The following is a 16,606-nucleotide window of genomic DNA, read 5'->3' on the forward strand; positions in this document are numbered from 1 at the left end:
TGCATCCTAATTATTAAATTCACTATAGTAAAACTCATCATGTTACCTAACAGTAGCTGTCTGGTCTTCTGCACTTCTGAACTAAATCTCACTTTTGTCACATACCCAAACCATATTGCACTTTCAGTTAGCAAGAATGCACAGTTACATACTGAGTTTTATGATGTAACTTCCATCCCTGAACACCCATCTAGGCAGAACATTGAACTCAGTGGGAATTATGTTTGATAGTTATGGACAAAAATATAGCTTTTGGATATCAGTTAGACAATCCAACACTTTTTATCTTTTAGTTCATTAACTTCAGTTTCTGATCTGGACTGCAAAGGATTAATATTTTCACAGACAGTAAGCTATCACTGTTGTCCTCAATAGAAGAGTGTATGAACACAGAAATTGGTGTTATATAAATGTTGTCTTGGTATCCCATATCTTCTCATCTATAACTTTTATACTATTTTTTATGAACATTTAATTTAAAATTAGTTTATGAAGCAATACTTACCTTAAAAACTAGCAAATAGTCAACATACATGTTAATCAACAAAAAAAACCTGAAATATTTTTAAAATATGTCAGAATAAAAAGTAGCAGACCTACGTAACTCTTACATGCACAAGACTCCTATTAACTTCACTGAATGAGACCCACAAATGACAAATTAGTCCAACTGTTTCAAATAACAGAAGTAAAATTTAAAATGCAACCAGAAAGCCAGATATTACCTATCAGAGGAATTTAAGGTCTGCAACTGTCATGGTCAGCATAATGCCCTGTAGCACAGGTGAAGAAAGGACAGTGAAAATTCAGCAGGCTGATGGTTGGAAAGCTGTAGGCATGAGCTTTCTGTTTTGAACATAAAAAGAAACAAATTTAATGTTATCTAGACAGAAAAGGGTTTTTTTTGTTTGTTTAAGCAAAACAAACAACTCCTTCCAAACAGATGATCAAGCTAAGAAAGAAAACAGGATGTTACCACAGGTTAATTTCTTTCAAATAATCACAGAATAACTAAGCAGTGGCTAACAGAAATAACGTATGTAGTCAGTTTGATTAAGAACAAATGAGATCTTATTCTGCCATTTTTTACTGAAGTTAACTTCAACAAAAAGGGCCTCTAGAAATTTCTGAAGCAAGCTGAAGGAAGCCAGAGGGGGGGCTCCTTAATAGGATCACCATCTCTGGGTTTTGTGAGCATCTGTTTAGTGTTGCTGGTTTTCCCAATGTTCTGCAAAACCCATGAAATCAAGGGCAGGAGGAGAAGTACACATAATCTAATCCGTAAAACCAGTATTTGCATACTCTGAGTAATCTTCAGAGAAAGAGTCCAGTATTTTGCTGTATATTTTCAAGAAAAAAACAAATCTATGACAGGTGATTAAAAGGGTACCTAAAGGAACAGGTGCAAGTGAGCCGTGTCCGTGACGTGGAACTCCTGGAGTTCTACCAACCTTAGAGCTTGCATATTGACCTTGTATATGCACAAACAAAGGGACACCATTAGTGGAGAAACCACTTCAGATGCAAGGAAATTTTCAGGGAACAGATTCTTGAGCTGATTCAGCTGCCTTCTTCAAATGACAAGAAAGCAGATGAGGGCTGCTGTCTCTGAATATTACTTTATTCTCCCTGGCTGAGCTTCAAAACCTCTGTCGCATAAGGAAAGTCTAATTAGAATGGCTGCCTCTACTCAGCTGACAATTACTCACCATGGGAAGAACCTGTCCACTAACAATATTCCCATGAGCCTGACTGACATGCCTGAAGAGCAGACTGAGTAGAGTCTATAGCCTGTTCCCAATGACTGCAGAAACCTCAGATCTTTTCCCTTTAGGCATTGCAGCCCTGATGGAAAAATCTGCAAAATAGATGAGGGTCTGTTTTACAATCTAACAGTGCTCTGCAGTGCTTTGGAAAGAAGACAAACATATGGACTCCCACCAACTATTAGAACTTAGTGTGAAAGCACAGGACAGTTATCAGCATGTAGCTTTCATGATCTGTTTCACACACATTTGCAAAAGTTTTCCAAAATAAAGTTAAGATATCAGTGCACAGACAGACAGTTTTGTAACCTATGTCTCTCTACATTAAGAAACAAGTTGTTTCTATGCAGCTGAGCTAACAAAACCTGTTCTTCAGGTATTTTATTTTAATGATTTTGTATCTTATCTCCCTCATAACAAGTTCATGTGTCTCCTAGTCTCCTGCCAGTCTGGAGGAACAAGAGACAGCATTTGCTGTGCCTGGTTTTAAGCTTCACACATGCCAGGTTGCCAGCTGGCAGATCAAACAGAATCAATGACAATTTCAGCTCACAGTGGAGCCTTTCCCCCAGCACCACTAAGCTGAGTCTCTCCTCTCCTACCACACCACTGATCATCACTTGTAGGAACATAATACCTTTGAGATCCTCTCTTGCCAAAATCAACAAGTTGGAGAAGTTCAAAGGCTACTGGGAGGGAATGAAGGGAGGGCAGGGAAGAAGGGGGAAGGATACTTGGCTGACGACCAGAATAACAGCATAATTTTTATTCCAAGGAAAACAAGACCAAAAATAGATTTTGGAAAGAATAAATGCATAGCTAACACTTAAAGAAGGCTAGTGGACAACACATAATGAGAAATGTGTCTCTAACAAATAGCCATATAATTCTTTTTTCCCTGAAAAAAAGCTTATGTAGTCATGCTGTCTGTTCAACTCTCCCTCTTCCCCCCTGCACTGCAATAACTTTTGAAGCTTGGTGATCAGTTTCAACCAAAGCTGACCCAGGGAATGGCAGGTATCTGGCAGTTTGCATTTCCATGGCAGATGCAAGTTCAGCAGTACAGCATCTGAAACAGAGACTATATAGAACAGCTTTGAAATATAGAATAAACTGACATCATAACAATTGTAGTAAGGGTGCTATATATATAGGACAGTTATAAGGACAATCAGGTTTTTGTGTTTCAAGTATTTGACAGTTTCATGAAACCTAAAAGCTACAGTTTACAAATTTCACACATCTCCTCCCGTTGCCTTCTCCCCCTCCCCATTTAGGTTATTCATATAACCAGGTATTGTCAACAGTAAAAGTTATAACACTGTAAACAAAGCATAGATGTGTTAATTTTACAGGCACAGTATGTGTAACCACAGAAGCATCTCCCAAGCTTGACATAAAAGATAATCATTAGAATTCTAAGAAAAATTTACTGAGTATAAATAAATATTTATAGATCTAATGTTTGTACTCCTCTATGAGGTCTGTTAAAAAAAAAAAAAAAAAAGGGCAAAACAAACCAAACCCATAATCAGTCCTGTTGACATTTTTGTTTAGGAATAAACCCATTTGGAAGGTGATTGTCCAGTACCCTGTGCAGAACAGTTGAGAAGGAAAGTAAACAAAGAATCCACAAAGAGGTTGAGAAAGACACACACTTCCATGAACATGGAAGTTTGTGCAACTATAAAGCTACAAAATGTCAGAATTTCTCAACTGTTAAAAACAAAATTGAAGTATTAAAATTAAATCCCAAAGATGCTCAAAATTAATTACAGAAAAATACTGTAATGAGGTTGCAAATAGCAGCTATTCTGTAGCAGAAATGAGAGGGGTGCTACTATCTATGTAACATTGCAACTCTTATTTTGAGAAAAAGTATAAGCCATGTACATGGTAGTAGTTTATTCAGACTTTTTACAAAAATAAAGTAGCCCAAATGTACTTAGAAATATTAGAGGATTTAGGTGTGCCCTCAAACTATAGAGTAGCATAGTGCCTCCAAGAATCACTTGATCTATGTGTTCACCAGCATAATGACCCTTGAACAAGAGTATTAATCGCTATCTAACAACTAACAAAAATTAAAAATACATATTTCTACCACTAATACATTCTTGATATCAGACCTCGTAATTGGACTTCAAAGTTTATGTTAAGCAAAATGCTTGAAATAATTACATGACAGTTGTGGATTACCATATTCAAAGTGAACAGCACACTGTTACGCAGTTAGAGCCAATCTCATTTGAACCTTGAGGATTCTTCAATTAGGAATAAAGAGAACAGAACAGTTATATTGCTTTCAAACAAGGTTCCAATTTTTCCAAGTCTTTTTTTCCCTAACTTGTTCCTCAGCAGAAGAGAGAACAAGGCATAGAAATGCCTGAAGTAACAATTCAATTCCATAACTGAACTTATAGTTGCCAAAATAACATGTCTTCCTTTACTTGCTATGTTTAATGAAGGAAGCTGAATTTCCTGCTCTCTTCATGAAGCAACTGAATGTTCAAGGCTTTGAGCCCCAGAGAGATGCTAAGGATTCCATTAGCTACTATTTCATTTCTTTTCTTTTTGATAGCAGGGTTCCCATAGCTGCCCCAGGAGCAAGGGCATTTCAGACTGACTATTGTAATGTTACAGAGAGGAAATCTACACAGTCCGATGCACTCTGTATACTGATTTTCACACTTGATACCATTGGAGGAATTTAGAGAAAGGTCAACATTTTCAGCAACTTCTCTTGCAGAGAAATGGGAAGTTGCTCGAAGTATTGAGCTCTGTCACACAAGTCATGAAGAAGCAACTGAATTAAGTAGGGATCCAACTGTCCCTTTTGACACAGCCACTTTGGGATTTATACAGTTAGGCCACATTTTGCTCACAGATAATAGCACAGGGCACCTGGAACTATGTTGCAACTCCGCCCTCTAATATACTGAGCATCTCTGTCATATTCTCAGTCCCACAATCTCCCTGTCCCAGAAAGGGCTGGTAATGCACTATGGCAAGTTGTACATCATTTTTTATATTTTTATTGCTATAGCAACTGAGTGTAGGCATTTAAACATAGCAACAGACTTTTTATAGCACTTTCTTGGATGTCAAAATGGCATGTTGTTTTATTTTCTAAGCAGATGCTCAGAAGATAAGTACACAAGATGATTGTACAGTACCCACCTTCAAAAGGAAGAAAAAACCTCCAAACTTCACAACCCCTGAATCATACAAGCAGACAGGTAAGTGTCAGGCATATTGTGAGTTTAAAGGATTTTGTTCTGAGAAAGCATATCACTAACTACTACCTGAGAACAAGATTAGGTGAAAAACTTTGTTGATTTGTGCCCATTTTGTAAAAAGATGTGTAAGAAATTTACAAGGTCCTGCTCTCAAGGGAAAAACTTTCCATCAACTCTGATCTTTACCTGTTAAGCAACAGAAAAGGGAAATTGTCTTCATATTAGGTGGAGCCAGATTCTCAGGAGGGATCAAAATCCGCTGAGACAGACCCTTAGCTCACGCACACAGGCAAAGCTTGGCACATTCCAAACACAGCAACAGTGATTTACAAGAAGTGAGAGTTTGACCTGCTTTGTGGTTTAATACAATTCATCATTTTCATAAGAAAGGCTACTTTTCTCTGGTATAGTATTTTTCTGTGGGTCTTTTAAGTTCTGTATCATTTCTACAAGTGATCAGTGAAAAAACACCACTTGGTGTTTAATGTAATTTCTGAACACATTCCTAGACATGGAAACACCAAGCAGCAACAGGACAGATTTCCTGTGGGATCTTTAGGTATTATTCACCTTTCTGTTATGATTATATATCAGCTTTGTATAGAGTGGGCTGGTTGATGTTTGCCATTTTACCAACAAAAAAACATTTAAAATCTGTTAAACAGCAAATATCAGAGACTTTAAAAAAAAATTAATCCAACAGGAAATGCCAAGAGCTTCTTATAAGGGTACAAGGTTGTTAATATTCCAGTGAGTCTATTCCATTAGCACACAATATACAAGTTTTGGAAGGGACATTTTAATGCTGTGCTTTATGCAGGAGAGATTTCAAACAGGTCCCAAAAGCTCAACATGCAGATAAAAACTGAGTTTCTAGAATATACCACACAAATTCTTTCTCCCTGTCCCTCACAGATATTTTCACTTAATTCAGTGAGTAAACACAGAGCAGTTTTCAAGCCTCCCAGTCTTGCTTTAAGATACTTGGGAATTCTGATACATTTGCTTGGTTTTTTACAGTCTGCTCCACTGACTACTGTGCTTAATAAAAAAAGCTTTTGGACCAGTGCTGATGATTATACTTATCAAAGAATAGGAACGGTAAGTTTATTAACTGCAACAGCTCTCAGGGAAGTCAAGATGATAGGCACAACTATACTTGCATAGGGAACTGAGCAGAGTATTTAGCTTCGCTTCCGATATTTTTCCAGTCTGAGATGATGTGCAGAACATCAACTCGACCTAGCACCTCCTCCTGGGGCAAACTCCACCCTCCATTGCAACTAGGCCCCTAATTATATTGTACAATTTTCATGAGCCCCAAGGTTGGTCACATTCTTTCTCTATTTAAAAAGAAAAATATGGGAAATTCAGTGGCTGAAACTGTGAAGCATGTGTGCATTTTTATACATTGTTAAATTACTTCTCTTCCTCTCCAGAAGCTCTCCTTCAACTTATGGTTAGACACTTTATTTTTAATTTTTCTGTTCTGCAGTTAGAGCACAGTTCAGCACAACTTCGGAAGTTTTAACAGGAAATGTTAATCAATATATCACGCTTTATTGTATTCCACCACCTGCACACATACATGCCCTTCTAAAAAGGCCTTTTCAGAGACATTACAGAGAAACCAGGGGAACATTTGAAAATGAAATAGCAGATTTTTCTTTTCCAAAATTTCAGAAAGAGATCTCATTCTATGGATCCTACCATTTGTTAGTGCATCCCTCTAAGTCCAAAATAAGGTGGGCGAAAATAGACCCACTGCTCCCATTCAAATTCTCCTAGATTTCAGACTCCTATTTCCTGCTAACTAACATAGCTTTTACCTTTGTGGTATTCATTAAGAGCCTGATCTGGCACCCCCGAAGTCAATGGAAACTTTGGTGATGATATCAAAAGCAAAGGCTCAGAGCCAAATTCCCCCTGTATAACTTCAGTGTTACAAAACATTCTGCAGAATTATATAAACAGCAATAATTTTACTCTGAAGGCAAGCCCCTAGCCCAAAGCAATTGCTGTACTTGACTCAGCAGCACAGAATTTCTACCATGTATCCATTTCCACAATGCAAAACCTTATAACTGGTAAGAAAAAAGTGTGTGACTCCTACATAAACTGCTTTCCCCACCACCACTGTTTGTTACATCAACTTTTCAACTCCTTTGCTCTTTGCTGAAATTGCAGTTACTAGCCCACTGGACCCCATTTTATAGCCATGAGATAGTGGCTCCGTTTGGACAATCACCAAGATAAGTATATTTGCACGTAAATTGGGGGACAGTACAGTGATTCTAAAGTATAACTTTGCATCATGACAAAACACAAAAGAACATGCTTTACCATTAGTTGGGGAAAGAAACTTTCATGTTTACATACACACTTGGCATGCATTAGCTGCCAAGTTTGCATGTTTCCCTCCCTGCCCCTCTCATGCTCCCCCCTCCAAGCAATCCGTGCTTAGCATAAAAAAAAAAAAAGAAAAATCATTCTACAGGCCTTACTTGTCCAAACCCACAGTTGATCATATCTACAATATTACATGTCCCTGATGACTTGTGATACCTAAAGACTTCGGGTTTTGTACATTTTAAGGGGAGGTAAAAGTTCTGGCAGATGGGAAGGTATTCTTGATTTCAGCTATTAGGGGGGGGGGAGGTGGTCGTTGTTGTTGGTTTTGTTGCTCTTTAAATCTTTCAGATACTTAATACATTTGGTAATTTCTAAGTAAAATAAAATTTCCCCAATTATTTTTCAGATTGTAAAATTAACGATAGACACACTGAAATACACAAAAGTAAAGAAAAAAAAAAAAAAAGAAACATCTACCTACTGAAGAGGATTAAATCCAGGGATGCTGTTAGAGCCCAAGCTCTCCAACAAAACCTGAGGCTACAGGTCCACTTGCTTTAAGTATCAAATCTCCCCCTCCTTTTCAGAATTCTTAGGACATACTTTCCAGGGAGGGAAACTGAGTTATTATTTTGAAGTGCTACCATAACAGTCACAGTCTTAGTTCTCCATAACATACCACTACACAGGTACACAAGCAATAATTCATGTCTTGAGTCACTAGTTTATAAGCTTACAAAGATCCATCACCCACTCAGATTTCCTTTCTGTCAGTGATACTGAGATCCAAAACATCTCTTTGACCCACTTTTCAAAGGAAGTACAAGCAGAGAACACATCACAACGAAATTCTTCTGCTTAATTTACAGGAAGGCTGCAAGTTAAGACAGAAAAGAGAGATCTCTCTGCCCACAAATCCCCCAGATCTTTAAATAACCCACAAACCTTGAAACAGCAAGGATTTTCTTTCCCCTTCCACTTAGAAACCATTTGATGCTTCTTTTTCCTGGACTTATACACTTCTCTAAGAACAGCAAACAGATGAGGCAAGAGATCTCTATGACACGTAAGGAACATACACGTGATCCTTGAAATGAGAAGCTTTCACGTCTATCTCTTCTCAGTACCAACTCCCGATACCTCAGTTGCCACACTCTGTCTTATCCAGCTTTTCAAAAAGTGATTTGACACCATACTATCATTAAAAGCTGTCAGAAAGCAGACTGATCCAAAGGAGGATGGAAGAAGCTGGTGCTAAAGATTGCAACTATGAATCTGGCTGCTAGGTAATTCTTAACTTCCATTGCTTTGGTCCCAGGTAAATAGGACTATAGTTATTAAATCTGACTCAAACATATAAAAAGATAGGAGGGAGGTGTACAGGTTTCATGTTTGCAGCCAATTTAGAGCTTAATCCAGAGGGATGTAAAGCAGATGGATTTATGTAAGTTAAATACATTGTACGTGTTATTATATAAGTTAAATAGATGTACAAATGAGCAACTCGTACTTTTTGTATTAAATTACACTTATTGTCATCATAACATCTTTACTGAAGATAAATTTACACATGGGCACTATTTTATATATTCTAAGTTAAAAAATAAAAAAGAATTGTATGGAATAAGAACAACAGTTGCTGAAATGCTACAAGATATCATATATTAGAAGTATATACTTAGTTCAGACATGGAGAAGTTAGATGCAGATTAGTTATTCCAGTCCATACACAAAGTTAAAAATAACTTATTAAAACTTAGATGCTTTCTAAATACCGTCTAAAGTTGCACATACTTGCACAAGTTGAAGGGGTGCATAAAACGTCACAAGGAAGGTAACACATGCAAGACCAGCAAATCAGAATGAGGGCCTTTGGAGGCTAGAAAATACAAGAATATTGAAAGAGCAAGGACTCTAGTATTCAGCATTTAGTATATTGGACTGTTTCTTAATTTCCACTGTTAAGTCTAATAAACTTAGATTTCTATGGGTTGCATTGTTAAATTATTAAGCTCCAAGTTTAGCATAATTGTTGATTTGGGATATAATTCTTGATTTAAAACATGAAGGTCAGCTAGGAGATTAACCTAAAAGTACTAACCTGTTCACTAATGATAGTCCAGAGAAAAATAAAAGGAAAATTAATCGCAAGTTTTGCAAACAGAGCTGAAATGTTTTAACAAGTAAGATTCATTTATCACATTCTCTTGAAGGTGGATAAATTTCTTGAAGTGAAATTTCATTAAAGTATACACAACACCTACCATATCAAATATAAATGCAGGAACTGTTAGTACTTGCAGGAACGGTCTATGCTCAGAACTTTAAATTCACCCAACCTTTGCATAGCATAAACTAAAAACTACTGTCTAATCACTCCACAAAGATGGAAATTCGCTGCTGATTGCAGAGATTTTTTTCACCAAACAAAACCATGCTACATACAATTTGAAAAATCAACTCACTAACACAAGTTGTTACTGAGTTAGTAACAGAAACCTGAGTCTTCAATTTCAGCTATCATTTCCTTGTACTGACCTCATTCTTTCAAGCTGTTTACATACTGCTGCCTGAAAAGAAGAGCTTAACACACACACATTAGTAAGACAAAAAGAAAGTGTTTTAATTTGCCAAGGAAATAAAATACACTTCAGTGCAGAGTACCTACCAAATAGCACAGATAAAACTAAAGACCAAAATACCAGGAAATGTAAATATTGTTATTTTTCATATTAAAGCAAACATGCTTTAACATTTGAAGGTGTTGGTTTTTTTTCCTGTACAGCATTCCAACTAGACAAAACTTCATGGTATTAATTTACATCTAATAGGATTAAAACCAAACACGTACTGTATAAAGAAATGGCTCTGGAAATACCTTTTTAAAAGATAGGTTCCAGACACAAGCAGCTAATCCACCAAAATTAACATCTCCGTCACTGTTAAAAAGCAAGCATGTGGGAAGGAAAGTCATACAATAAAAAAAAAAAGAAAAAAAAAAGAAATCTGTTAAATATCTGTTTCCCCATAACATGTATTGCTGTATTAACTAAGACTCTCTAATGGTTATCACAATACAGATGACAGTATCTGTGAGTCAGGTTGCCTTGAATTACTGACTACGTACCTTTGTTAATCAAGTCTCAGTATAATTAACACAGCTTTTTCTTTTTCATTCTTGTATGTTCCCAAACAGTACGTAAGAAGAACTAGGTTTCGTTAACTACACCCACTTTTTAAGCAGCTAAAATCTGAAGAAGAGGTAGAATTTGAAGGGGGTGGGAGGGAAGAGGTAGAAAGAACCAACTACTCAGTATCATAACAACAAGGTACTGTACCTTTAAGGAGGAAATATGGTTCCGTTCTGTTTCACAGCTGAAAAAGAGCTTATTCTCCGTTATAGAGATTACTTACCTAAAACTTCAGTTATTCCTCTTTTTCCCCTCAGGCCAGCCTCTCTTTCACTCTTGGGAGCTTTTACCATTTAAGGTCAATGTTACATCTGGCTCTAGTAACTAATGCTGAAGCAATTTTTAACTCGGAGATCCAACAGGCTGTCTAACATTAGAATGAGAGTTTAAATTTAAAGTAACTCTTCAGAAAGCCTTTTTCTTGTCTCTGAGAATTACAGCATAAAAGGCTTTCCTATTCTGGCATAAGTACTCCAAGTACAACACGATGCAGACATCCCATTAGCATTCTTCAAGTTCACTGCATATAAGGCTCTACTTACTCATTTCTGATTAAAATGGGCAAGTAGGAAGAACAGATGAAATAGTTTACATCATGTTATGTTAACCCTTAGAATTTTTACTGAAACAGCTGCTACTATTTTTCATTCCTTCCCCCACCCCCCACTTTGTTTGGTTAGGAGTCTAAATTAGAGAACCAATACAAGGCATGTGAACTTTTAAAGAACATTGGCTTCAGTCCAGTCATGGGCTCTGCTCTCCACTTGCAGAGTATGAATAATTCCCATTGAAGTCCACAGAAGCTGCTTGTATCCCATGAGAGAATGTAGCTACAAATGGGGCATGAATAGGGAAAAGAAACCCAAAACATTTACCATGCTATATTCAGGTGCCTGCAGGAGAACCACATGCATGTGATTCAGAGATCTCAGCTCTGAAATGGACACAGATCTTACTCCAGCCCTTTAGCCAATTCAGATTATTTATTTCTAAGTATTACAATTACATCCACAGACCCCAAGAGTTCTGCTTATGCCAGGTGCTGTAAAGTTACTAAATATAAGTAAGCCAAACCCTGTCCAAAAAACCTTTCACAATTCAAGTAGAGACAAGAGAGCTGAGGGTGGGAAACATAAAAAAATGCACCAGAATGTATGCAAAATTATTAGATAGTAAGTTTGGAGGGGACGTATTAGGGCTGCTTTAAGAGAATGGAGCAAACGATATTAAATTAGCTTCCTTTTGATAATGGCTAATAAGAGCAGCAAGACAGAAACAGATCAGCCAAATGAAAGTAAGGATTTGATGATTTGACTTGGAAAGCACGCTCCATAGGGGAGTGATGCATGGAAACATGAAGATGCTTGTAGAAGCGGGCAAAGATGAGTTGATTGCAACATAGCACAGTCCCTGTAACAGGAAGAAATAAGAGGCTGGGCACCTCACTTGTGCCATATCAGGCTTGAGCTTGCATTAGGAAGTCTATTATTCTACACTTAAGACATTCTCTGCCCCCCAAATCAAATGTAGTAAAAAAAGTTCTGAAAAACTTCTCTAAAATTGGCATTTAAGCTTGATCCCAAGATAACAGGAGTAGCTACGTGTTTCAAAAGCCGTTTCACGTTTTGATGTCCTTTGTTCACTTACAGTCCCTTGCACCATTACTGGGTCTCCAACAAGACATTTTAACATACCTTCTTTCATCTTCTCGAATTACTATTTTATTACCCACAAACTCAAGTACTGAAATATTCTCTTGTGGGTCAGCATGGTTACAGTCTTCCATCTAGTTATCTGCAAATACAGGTCTTACTAGCTTCTGTAATTCATTATTTTTCAGTTTTATTTTCTCAGAATTTCTAGGCCACAAGTGTCAAATGTTTCATTTGTCTGCAACAGAAGTTGTGTTTGTCTTAAATCTGCGTGCATCCCTTTCATAGCAACAACTACTTTGAACCCAGTTGGGGCAAGAACAAGTTGCTTACTGCCTTTTACCACTACCATCCTCTGGGAAATAAAACTTTTTGATTAAATTGCTTGTTCATTGATCTAACATCCTATGACCACTGTGGGCCAAATTTAGCCAAAGTTTGTAAAAGTAATGGATGTCTCAATATTTTCAAGTGCCTAGAAACTCCATGAAGTCAGTAGTTTGTAAAGGAGACTTAAGCTACTGCCCCTGCTATGGGAGAAACCTATAGCAACAGAGTTTTGGTTCTCTTTTGTTTGGTCCATCCACTTGCACCACACAATCATGACCCCTGCTGTTTAGCTAGTATTTAGGGGACACAGAAGGACCCTGGAGGTACTCACAAGAAGGGAAAAATGATGCTTCCATTGATCTTCAGCTCCTGAAACTGCTGGTATGTTTTTGTATGCTATAGCATGCTCAATGCCTTGGCAGGTGCTTTACCCACAGATTTGTTTAAAATGAATGACCTTGAGCCAAATGCAGGTGAAACTTGCTAGCTAAAAACTAAGTTTTTGAATAAGGGAATCTTAGCATCTAAAAATTAATTATTTTAACTAGATTGTTAAAATTGTATTAAAAAGGCATATAACACGTACCATATAAGAAACATTTTTCATAGGGCTTTTTTGTTTGTTTGCTTTGTTTTTGTTTAAGATCTGGTGATAGCAGCTTCTTTTAAAACATTCTAATACAGATGGCTGGCCACATACAGTAGCAGCAAACTCCACCCAAAATATTTATTTTGTTGGTATTACAGTAGTATATTTCCTAGGAATAGCATAAAATTATTCTTTTATGAATATTCTGAAGTATTTCAGAGTAGCTAGTTGTAGTTCTCTGGGGGATACATACGCCTTGGCAGGGGGATGTATGTGCCTCTACCAGTTAACTTCCTGTTTTCTTGATTTTCATAGCTCTGTGACTTATGAAAGAAGTAGTGCAGTACGTATCAACACTAAGTTTCATGAGTCGGGCTCCCTAAGTTTAAAGATTTTTACTTGTGCCTTTGAAGAGATGAACACAAGCACTAGAATCCTGGTCATACTGAAATAATTGAGAGTTCTGCCTTTATGGCTGAAGCACAGGTAAGATTTCATGCAGGAACTTCATTTTGGGGGCACAACCATTTTCAAGTGCAAACTTTGAGCAACAGCAGACAAGTGATCTTGCTACACTTTTTTTTCTAGTTTTGGCTTTAATTGGGTAGTCTGGGTGATAAGAACTTTAACTCAGAAGGCTTATTTGGGTAGAAATAGTTGTAGGTGTTTTCATTTGAGCTTTTGATGGGCTCAGAATAAAGTCATAAATTCTCCACCATATGTATAGAGTAATGCCTATAAAAGAATTATATAAAAGAATTCCCATATTCTTTTGAAGAATTTATGCTTCAGGACTTTAAATTACATTGTATTAAAAATGTTGCTCATTACCCTTTCTGCCCATACATGAATTGCCATCCATGTGATAAAAAGCAGCATGTAACAGCTGACAAAATATAAGTGCCAAGACATGATTATATGCTCTATTCTGTTGCGGACACATATTTAGCTAACGGTCGCAAAAGTATTCCAGACGCCTTTAGAAGGCCTTGAACAGAATAAACAAGAAGACAAAAAAAGAAAGATGCCAATTAGAAGAACACAGGTGCGCATTCCACGATAAAGGGAACTTGGCACAAAGAACCTCAATTCGGCAGCTTATCTTGACCAATTAGACTGAGACAAGTTTCGCATGTTTTAGTTAACACAACCAATTATGCCTTATGTTTATGCGCGTGTACAGTGTTGTTATAGTGTTATAAATATGTGAAGGTTTTGCAGTAAAGCTGAAGCTTGCTTTATCACTCACATTGAGTCGACTGCTTGACTTCCCTCGCTCGTCGCAAGTGGCGCCCGAACAAGGGACCCCATCCTTGTTCTTCACCGGACAGCGAGGTCGGAGAAGCACTGGTAGCAGCGACCAGGGAGCAAAAGATCGGCGGACGCTGTCGCGGCGCGCCTGATCCGTGCTTGAACCCAGGACAAAAAGGAAGGGGTTCGCCGTCCGACAGAAGGCTACCCGGGGAAAAAAGGCTGCGCTTGACCGGATAATTAAGAAGGTCGACATAGCGCGCAATGGAAAACGAGGTAGCATTCGAACTTTTAAAACGCTTTTTAGAAAAGCGGGGAGTAAGCCAATTAAAAGACCTGGCTGGATTAATCGCGTTAGGGAGAGTGAAAGGGTTTTTTAAGGACCCCGAAAGTATGTTTGAAGTAGATGAGTGGCGTTCTTACGGTGATTGTTTGTGGGATTTAGTAATTGATGATGATAAATCAGCAAAGAAATTGATGAAATCTTGGAGAGATGTTATTAACTGCATGAAAAAATATAAAGCTGAAAAGAAAATGGCTGGGACCGACAGCTTGCTGGAACCTCCAAAGCATCGCAGAACAGCGATACCGGGAGGCTGGGGACGTGAGAAGCAGAGGTGGGCACGAGCCGAAAGTAAAGCGTCGGAGCCTGGAGTTCGCGCAGCTGAGCGACCCTCTGCAAAGCCCCCAAGAATGGCGAGAGGTCGGGGGAGGAGATGGGATCCACGCTTTCCAAAGAAGAAGAAGCAGTAGTTAAGCTCCTCCAACATATACTCTCAAAGAGAGGCATAAAATATGATGAAGCTTGTTTAAAGCGGCTTTTACAATGGAGCAAGGACAGAAACCTTTTAATTATTGCGGGTACAGCTTTTGAGCTTAGTACCTGGGAAGCTATCGGAACCTCCCTATGGGATGAAATTAGTAACGGGTCTAAAGAAGTTAAAGGTCTTGCAACTTTATGAAAGTAATTAAGACAACTCTGCAAGAAATGAAAGCAGATCGTAAAGCGGCTGCGTCTGCTTTTGCTGCTCTCTCTCCCACCACAAGCGAAGGGGAAACGCAGGGAGAAAAACATAATGCAGCGAGAGAGACTTTTGGAGCTTGTCTGCCGGCTCCTGTGCCCTTGACTTCTGCTCCACTCCCTGGGACTGCCGATATTAATCAGCCATCTGACAGTTCCCAACCCTCCCTAACCGTATGCTTAAAGGAAACCCTACAGAATCAGGAGGCTGCTGTGAAGCGAGAAAAACCGCCAACCGTATCCTTTGATGCACCCCCCTTCCCCCCCCCCCCCCGCTTTCCTCCTCCTTGCTGCATTTGGCCTGTTATGGGTGACACACATAAGTGACGAATGGATGATCCAACAACCAAAACAGAATGTATGGGTAACTTTGACGAACATTACGCATCAAGAAACTATATATCTTTCTGTCGCTACCCCTGAAAACCCTTTTTCTACCTCTTTGGTGGGGTTACCTCTAGACACCTGGCCAGATCCAATGCCTGAATTTTCCCTTTGTACTAACCCACAATCCTGTGTCGATAATTGGGACGGTGTGTATGCACACCTGCCTCAAGTAATGCAAGAACTTCAAGAGTTAGAGGTGTCAGGATCAGTCATCATGAATGCCTGTGTGATGTTTAATTACACCTATAACACCACTCGAAAGGGTCAGAATGTAAATGCTATTTTGCCTGTATATAGAAATGCTACAGCTTGGTGTAACTATATCTATTCCAGAATATCACGCTTTTTTTTTCTATTCCAGCTGCTTTACCTGCAGGGATGTTTTTAATTTGTGGGGATAGAGCGTGAGGGAGAATTCCATCGAAACTTAACGGGAGGCCATGTAGCCTCGGACAACTTACGTTACTAACACCTGATATCAATATGATTCCCAGTAAAAGACTCACGATAACTAACACAGGGTTAAGTGGATGACTAACAAGTTTAAGAATTACGAGATGGTTGAAAGATTTGCTTATGCATGGCTTAATTTTAATTGTAATATTAGCAGTTGTAATGATTGTACCATATATTATAAAAATAGTTGAACGTATGAGTGCAAAAGCATTTCATGTAACTTGGCTTGCACAAAAAAAAAAAAAAAAAAAAAAAGGAATTGTGGGAGATTTCATGGAAAATGGGAGACATTTCTTTGAGCCTGATTATTTAGAGTTAGCATAAGTAGGCCGCAGTTAGCATGAGTGGGCCGGAGTATGTGACAGCTGCAGT

At 38.2% G+C, this 16,606-nt stretch overlaps 1 protein-coding gene across 9 annotated transcripts in view; it reads right to left on the bottom strand.

The window, feature by feature from the left end:
* Positions 1-16,606, bottom strand: part of IRAG1 (inositol 1,4,5-triphosphate receptor associated 1) — a 137,302-nt gene that overhangs the window by 76,233 nt on the left and 44,463 nt on the right. For 2 of the 9 annotated variants that reach the window (XM_052810421.1, XM_052810413.1), the window contains one exon: positions 726-846. The gene's annotated coding sequence lies outside the window, so the exon portion shown is untranslated. The other 7 variants (XM_052810412.1, XM_052810418.1, XM_052810415.1 and 4 more) reach the window with 6 other exon arrangements.

Source organism: Harpia harpyja, chromosome 16 (assembly GCF_026419915.1).
Source record: "Harpia harpyja isolate bHarHar1 chromosome 16, bHarHar1 primary haplotype, whole genome shotgun sequence".
Classification (NCBI taxonomy): Eukaryota; Metazoa; Chordata; class Aves; order Accipitriformes; family Accipitridae; genus Harpia; species Harpia harpyja.